Here is a 7,541-nt window from a genome sequence, read left to right as displayed (position 1 = left end):
AGTTGAATTAATATTACAAAATTATAACAAAATAACTTTGTTATTTAATATGTAATTTCATCCAAATTTGAACATAACATAGTTAGGTATAACAAAACTGTGTTTTTATATTTTTGAGATTTTTTGGTTACAGAATAACCTACTTACGTGGAACCTTGTTATATGTTTTCAATCCTATTAGCTATAAAAGTTGAACCTTTTATACATTTTTAACTACAAAATGATTTCAGATTCTGAGTGGAACGATGAATGTATTGATTTTACAATGATGTGTGTTTTTTATTTTTTTATTTTTTATTTTTGTGTCTGTCATCACGGTTTGGGGCAGTAAAACTGCTTCGATTTTCTTCAACAGTATCTTGTTTGATGGGAAAGTGAGTCTAGTTGGTGCATTCGGGAGGTCAAAATTTGAAATTTCTAATAGTTTTCAAAAGCGCAGTGAAAAACAAAAGAAAAATTAAGGAAAAACGGGAATTTTTACGCAAAATCTGTTTTTGAAAAAATTGATTTTGGTTTTTGTTGTAACTTTAAAACGAATGACCGTAGATAAATGCAATTTTTACTGGTTGTTTATATTTCCATTTTTTATACATGATAAAATTTTCAAAATATTTTGATTTGTTTTGAACTATTTAGGGACATTTTCAGTTTCCAATATTATTAGTTTTTTTTTCTATGAATGTCAATAAAACTTTATTTGTTGAGTAAAAATACTTGAAAATTTAATACAAGGTTCCTACTATATTGTTACGATGACATTTGAAAAATATTAAAAATCCTTAGTCATAGTTTTTTTATTAGCATTTAAAGTTCAAAAATTGACAAAATATGTAAAAATCACGAATATTAGCAAATTATTTTGTGTTAAGAATTCGTAAAAATTTTTCTTTTTAAATCTAAGATTTGAAAATGTAATACAAGATTCTTCATAATACTGTCTACCTTTATCAAAAAAAAAATTTCTACAAGAAAGTCAATTTAAATTTTAATAAGCGTTTGAAATTCATATTTTTACAACATTTGATATTCATGGGATTTCTCATGTAACGATTTCCTTATTTTGTTGTAATTAATACGAATGATAAAAATAATAAAATAAAATAAAATACTGTAGATACATTTAAATTTCACTGAATGTTTATATTAACATTTTCTATACACGATAAAATTTTGAAAATAGGTTGACTCTTTTTGAGCTGTTTACGGACATTGTAAGTTTTCAATTTTTTTAGTTTTTTTTTTTCTATAAATATCATAAAGTTTTATCTGTTGGGTCAAAAAGTGTAAACATTTAATGCAAGGCTCCTGATATATTTTTACAATAGCAGTTGAAAAATATTACAAATACATAGGCACAATTTTTTTTTATAAGCATTTGAAGTTCAAATTTTGACAAAATTTATAAAATTTAAAATTGAATTATTATTTTGTCGATAAAAATTCATAAAATGTTCAACTTTTATATCTAAGGATTGAAAATTTAAAATAATATTCCACGTAAGTAATTAATTCTGTTACCAAAAAATCTAAAAAATACATTTACACAGTTTAGTATTTTAGTAATTTTAAGTTCAAATTTGGACGAAATTACATATTAAAAACCTAGAATAACTATTTTAGTTATTTTGTTGTGATTGTAATGCTTGTATAATATTATTTGTGGGTACTTGAAACTTCTAAAGTATACAATTATATATCTATGATAGTACCGCGGTTTGTTGTTGATGTATAACGCGTTACCTGATGGATATTGTGATATGATTAATTTGTAATTTATTATAGGTACCTATTATAGGTCAATTTTTTTTTAATACTATAGATATAAGTATAGTATATCTTATACCTAGATTCAGTCTCCGCTCAGAATCGTATTTCTTATACAATGATATGCTATCATTGAATTCAAATTTAATACCATCCATTATACAGTGACCCACTTGTAACCTACTATACAGCAGAGTGACATCCACTTGCCCACCTTTTTTTTGATTTTTAATTTGTTAAATGTTGATACCAATCGAACATTAAATACCGATAAAAAAAAATATGCAATATGCATATGTACCTATTTTTAATATTTTTCAAGTCAATATTTTTTTGAAAATTTTATCGTGTATAGAAAATTCTTATATAAACAAAAAGTGAAAATTTGATGTATCTACGGTCATTTATTTTAGAGTTATACCGAAAACCAATATCGATTTGTTCGAAAATCGATTTTGCGTACAAATTCCCGTTATCTTTAATTTTTGTTTCTTTTTCCCTGCGCTTTTGAAAACTATTAAGAATTTTTTACTTTTGACCCCCCAAAGTACCAACTAGATTCACTATCCTATCAGAAAATATACTGTTGAAAGAAATCTATGCATTTTTACTTTTCTAAAAGGTGATCACAGACACAAAAAAAATATATATATATAAGAAAAAACACATAATATTGTAAAATTAATACATTCATCGCTCCGAAATAACAATGACCATGATAATATATGATTATTGTAAATGGTAATCTGTGATTGTAGATTTTAGATCAGAATCTAAAACTATTTTGTAGTTAAAAATGTATAGTTGTTAAACAACATGATAATATATTTTTGTTGTGAGATTTTCTTGCACAGTTAAATTATGAATATTAATTGTATAATATGTAGGCACCTATCATTATTTTTATATTATTTATTTTTGTGTGATGAAATATTTTACTTTCCTTCCATAAAATAATCAAGGAGTATTATTGAGTATCAGTCTTTTACAATAGACGCTATATTATAATAATTTATTAAATTTGTTTTAATTAATTAAGTTTTGTTTTATTTAGTTTTTCACCAAAAGAGTACATTGAATACGTCATAGACTCAAGACGATGAGTGATGATGGCCGTGCGTCAGACAATGTGGTGGGGAGTTCTAAAAATTCTCGCGAACACCATAATATATCGGAACGCAAAAGACGTGACCAGATCAAAGACAACTTTGAAATTCTGAAAGAAACAATTCCAGTTCTACGTGGCGATAAACCTGTTAGCCGTGCAGAGATATTAAGAAAAGCATCTGAATACATAGAATATATGAAAAAAAAAAATGATAACCATCAACAAGACATTGATAATCTCAATCGACAGAATGCTATGTTGGAATATCAGATCAAACAGTTAGAGAGAGTTAAAGCTACTGGCAATTATACTCTGCATCATAGTAAATTAGATTTAGACGTATCAGAATCAGACAGTACCGATGAATCAGCTGGAGAACTTTAAAAATCTAAAAGAGGACTAAAGATAAAAAAGTTTCGGGATTAGATTTCAATTTCTACTAAATTGAGTGATGTTAAATGTCTAATTTGGTGTTTTTGTTAAATTCATTATGTACAAGTTAGGTTACTATTTAATAGTAGTATATAATTGCTACAATTTTTTTAATTAACATTTTAAGGAAAATCATAACTTTGTTTGTTAGGTATATAATATTATTATTTTGCATGAAACATAGTCTTAAAAATATTTATAGATTATAGTGAGCAAAATAATTATTTATAAATTGATTTAATTCTGACAGTTAATAATGAATTTCAAAAAAAAAAACATCAAATAAAATGTATATATGTACAATTAGGCAAATACTAAAGTGCACTGTATTTGATGTACCTACCTACCTAATTTCTTAATTTTATAATAATTAATAATCATACATACTTATTTTAAATCCACTCTGAAATTGAACTTGCATAAACATAAAATAAACGGCTTCAATTATTGGATAGTGGATACCTATAAATAACTTGAAATTTCACAATTTTTTATTAAATTAAATTTAGGTTTTCAGATTAGATATGAATATATTTCATAAACAATTGTTATTATAATATACCTAAACTGAATGGTTTGTCCACCATATTAAATACCTAGTACGAATGTATTGTTTACAATTCATAAAATTGGTATAATTGTTGTTTTTTGATGAATTAAAATGTCCTCATTTGTTGATATAGCAAGTTTCATAATATTTTTAAAGTTGCTACACGAAAATATTCGTTTGCATACTTATAATTATAAAATACTTGAAATGTAGACGAAAAATTTTTTTGTTCATTGTTATGTTTAATTATATCTAAGCTTTTATTTTATCTAGGTATGTAATATGTATCATTAAAATATAATAGGTATGTTGAAGGTTATTATTATTCAAAATTTTACCACATTTTTGATTACATAAATCCCTATTAACCATTGTACAAACCATAAACTATACATTTTATTTTTAATTTGTATGTTATGATGAACATTATAATATGAAATATATTTGAAAATGTATTGTTATAAAATATAAAATAAACATTGTAATATAAATTGGCATAGTTATTTCGTAAAATCCTATAATATCATTACATATGTTACCTATATAGGTAATCATAAACCTTAATAATTATTCAAACAAATGTAGGCAATCACATGTTAAAATCAGTAAATATGAAAGATACGTTTTATACTATTTTTTTTGTTTCCTATTTTAAATTTTTGATTAAATCCGATCACCAGGTTATAATTAATATTAATTTTTTTGGATTATAGAAGTTATACCAATAAACAGTATTGTATCTTAACATAAATTAAACTTATAGCCTATAAGATTGTTGGCCGTTGTAAAGTATTAGAGTGATAAGGTATTCAAATATATTTTTTTAAATATTGTATATTTTAACTCACAGTCAAGTGTCACTACCTAATGGGTGAAAAGCATGAAGATTATGAAAAATGACAATAAGTTCCTCATAAGTTGTTATTTTAGCTACTAGTATTTAAAATAATGTAATATACATAATATGTACTTAAACAATATTTATGCTTGTAAGCATTTAATGTTCAAATGTTTACATCATTTTTCTAAACCACAGAATAGTACAAAAATTTAAATATCTAAGACTTGAACACTTACCTAACAAAAGGTTATTTAGAAGTACATTATTGATACTGACACAAAAAACTTTGAAAATTAAAATGTGCAAATTATTTTGAGTTAATGGGTAAAACCTGTGTTTACCTGACACGGCTTTATATTGGTTATTTACTACTCACGTCTCACACATAGTGATAGCTCAAATATGCATGTCATATGAATTGCCTAAATATTACTCCTTAAAACTTGTTAGGCTTGGAGCCCCCTTAACAATAATAATTTATTTAGGTACATTTTAACAGTAGGTATACATTTTTGTAGGTACCTATTTAAACAAAAAAAATATATATATAAGATTTGTTACAAACATTAGTCAAAATATTAATTTTTAGTTTTTAGGGTACCAAAGTTTGAGAACTGCTGGTATGTACTTAATTAATAACTGTTTATAATACCTATTTATTCAGTAAATCGTAAATGTATATATTTTTTTGTACATCCTTATTAAACTATACCTTTTCAATATAGTGTATGTCTAGTTACTTTTTTTGTAGAATGACAATTGAAAATTATAGTTAAGAAATGTAAAATAAGAAAAACAATTTTATATCGAACGAGAAAGTAATGTAAATACTTTTCTTTTATGGGTAATTGTTGTAATTGGGTATGCAATTTTGTAAAAATTTTCAAAAATGTTTCGAACCCGTCTCTATTTATTTATTTATTTATTTATTTGTATAATTAAACGGGCATAGCCCTATAACAGTTATAAATTGACATAATAACATAATAATAATCATTATTGAACAAATTAATTACATATAAAAGAAAAGAGAAAATACAGATAATATAATATTAAAACAGAGTAAAATTTTAGATATATATATATAAAATAATTAAATATAATAGAAGAATTAACATCTATAAGATATATAATAATAATGCATAATTCATAGGTAATAATTAATAATAAAATAATAAAAAGACTCAATAGAGTTAAAACTAAATAAATCGACCTGCGTATCATTAGCTAACCTCATAATACTATTAATAGGAGCATCATTTAAATAATTTGATTTTTGTAATTTCAAATAGAAAGTGTTAGTGGATCTAGTTTGACATTTTGGCACATAGAAATTTAAATAATTTAATATTTCACTAGAATAGATGAAACCATTTAATAATTTATATAGGAACTTTAAATCAATAATATTTCTCCTGATTTCAAGACTATTCATATTTAAAGTATCTAATAACGGCTTATATGGAGTATGACGCTGACGTGGGATATTACATTTGTACGATAAAAACCGTAGGAAACGATTTTGTATACCTTCAAGGCTTTGGATATGAGTATTAGCAGAAGGAGACCAGATAATTGAATTATATTCGATAGAACGTACCAATGAAAAATATAATATCTTAAGGGTGAAGGAGCTTGTAAAATCTTTACATGTCCTACTTATGAATCCTAGATTGATGATGATTTTTTAGAAATATTAAGATAATGTTTATTGAAAGTTAGATTAGAACTAAACGTAATACCTAAATCTAAATTTTCAACCACCCGATTAAGTAAAATATTATCTAAATAATAATTATGAATAATTGGATAACGAGACCTAGAAAAAGACATTACTTTACATTTATTGATATTAAGCATTAATTTGTTACTTTTACACCAGATCGATAAACGATTTAAGTCGTTTTGTAACAAAACAGAATCTGAGGATGACTTTATTACTCGAAAAAAATTTACATCATCAGCAAATAGTAATTTATTAGAGTTATCGAAATGTAAATCATTTATAAATAATATAAAAAGTAGAGGAGCTAAATGCGAACCTTGAGGAACGCCAGACGGAATACTAAAAGGACATTAAGTAAAGTTTTTGACTTTGACAATCTGTTTTCTATTTGTTACATATGAGATAAGCCACGATAACATAGGATCACGAATGCCAATAGCAAAAAGTTTTTCAAAAAGATAGGAATGGTTTACTTTATCGAAAGCTTTTGAAAAATCCGTGTAAATTACGTCGACTTGACATCCTGTTGCAAAAGCATCCAAAATAAATGCTTGAAAAATTAATAAATTGGTCGTTGTAGATTTTCTCTTTATAAATCCATGTTGATCGTCATTAACTATTGGTGCAAGTATCGGATATATTTGTTTAGATACTAAGGATTCAAATATTTTAGGTATAATAGAAATCAAGGAAATAGGCCTATAATTAAGTATATTAGATAAATTATTTCCTTTTTTGATCGGTGTAATATGGCTTATTTTCCATTCGGAGGGAAAAACACCTGAAGAAATAGATAAATTAAATAAATATAATAAAGGAACAGCCAAAACAAATTTGCATTGTATAAAGAATAAATTAGATATCATGTCAGGACCAGGACACATTTTATTATTAATGGTATCAAATTCATTTAGAACATCGGTAATGCTTAGTGTGCAAGAATGTAAGTTAATGTCAATTATATTATTTGAAAAAGTGGATGATAATTTATTTGTAGATGTTGGCGTAATTAAATTATGATCATATACACTAGAAATATAACTAGCAAAACAATTAACAATATCACTACCACCACTTATTTCACTACTGTTATAAGTGTAATATTCTCGTTGTTGGACTG

At 24.8% G+C, this 7,541-nt stretch overlaps 1 pseudogene; it reads left to right on the top strand.

Annotated features, from left to right (window-relative positions):
* Positions 1-2,863: 2,863 nt before the first annotated feature.
* On the top strand, positions 2,864-3,298 carry LOC100569566 (annotated as a pseudogene).
* Positions 3,299-7,541: the final 4,243 nt, after the last annotated feature.

This window comes from Acyrthosiphon pisum, unplaced genomic scaffold, assembly GCF_005508785.2.
Source record: "Acyrthosiphon pisum isolate AL4f unplaced genomic scaffold, pea_aphid_22Mar2018_4r6ur Scaffold_20491;HRSCAF=21188, whole genome shotgun sequence".
NCBI classification, from domain to species: domain Eukaryota; kingdom Metazoa; phylum Arthropoda; class Insecta; order Hemiptera; family Aphididae; genus Acyrthosiphon; species Acyrthosiphon pisum.
The sequence above is the reverse complement of the archived record's forward strand: the minus strand, read 5'-3'. Positions and strand labels throughout refer to the sequence as shown.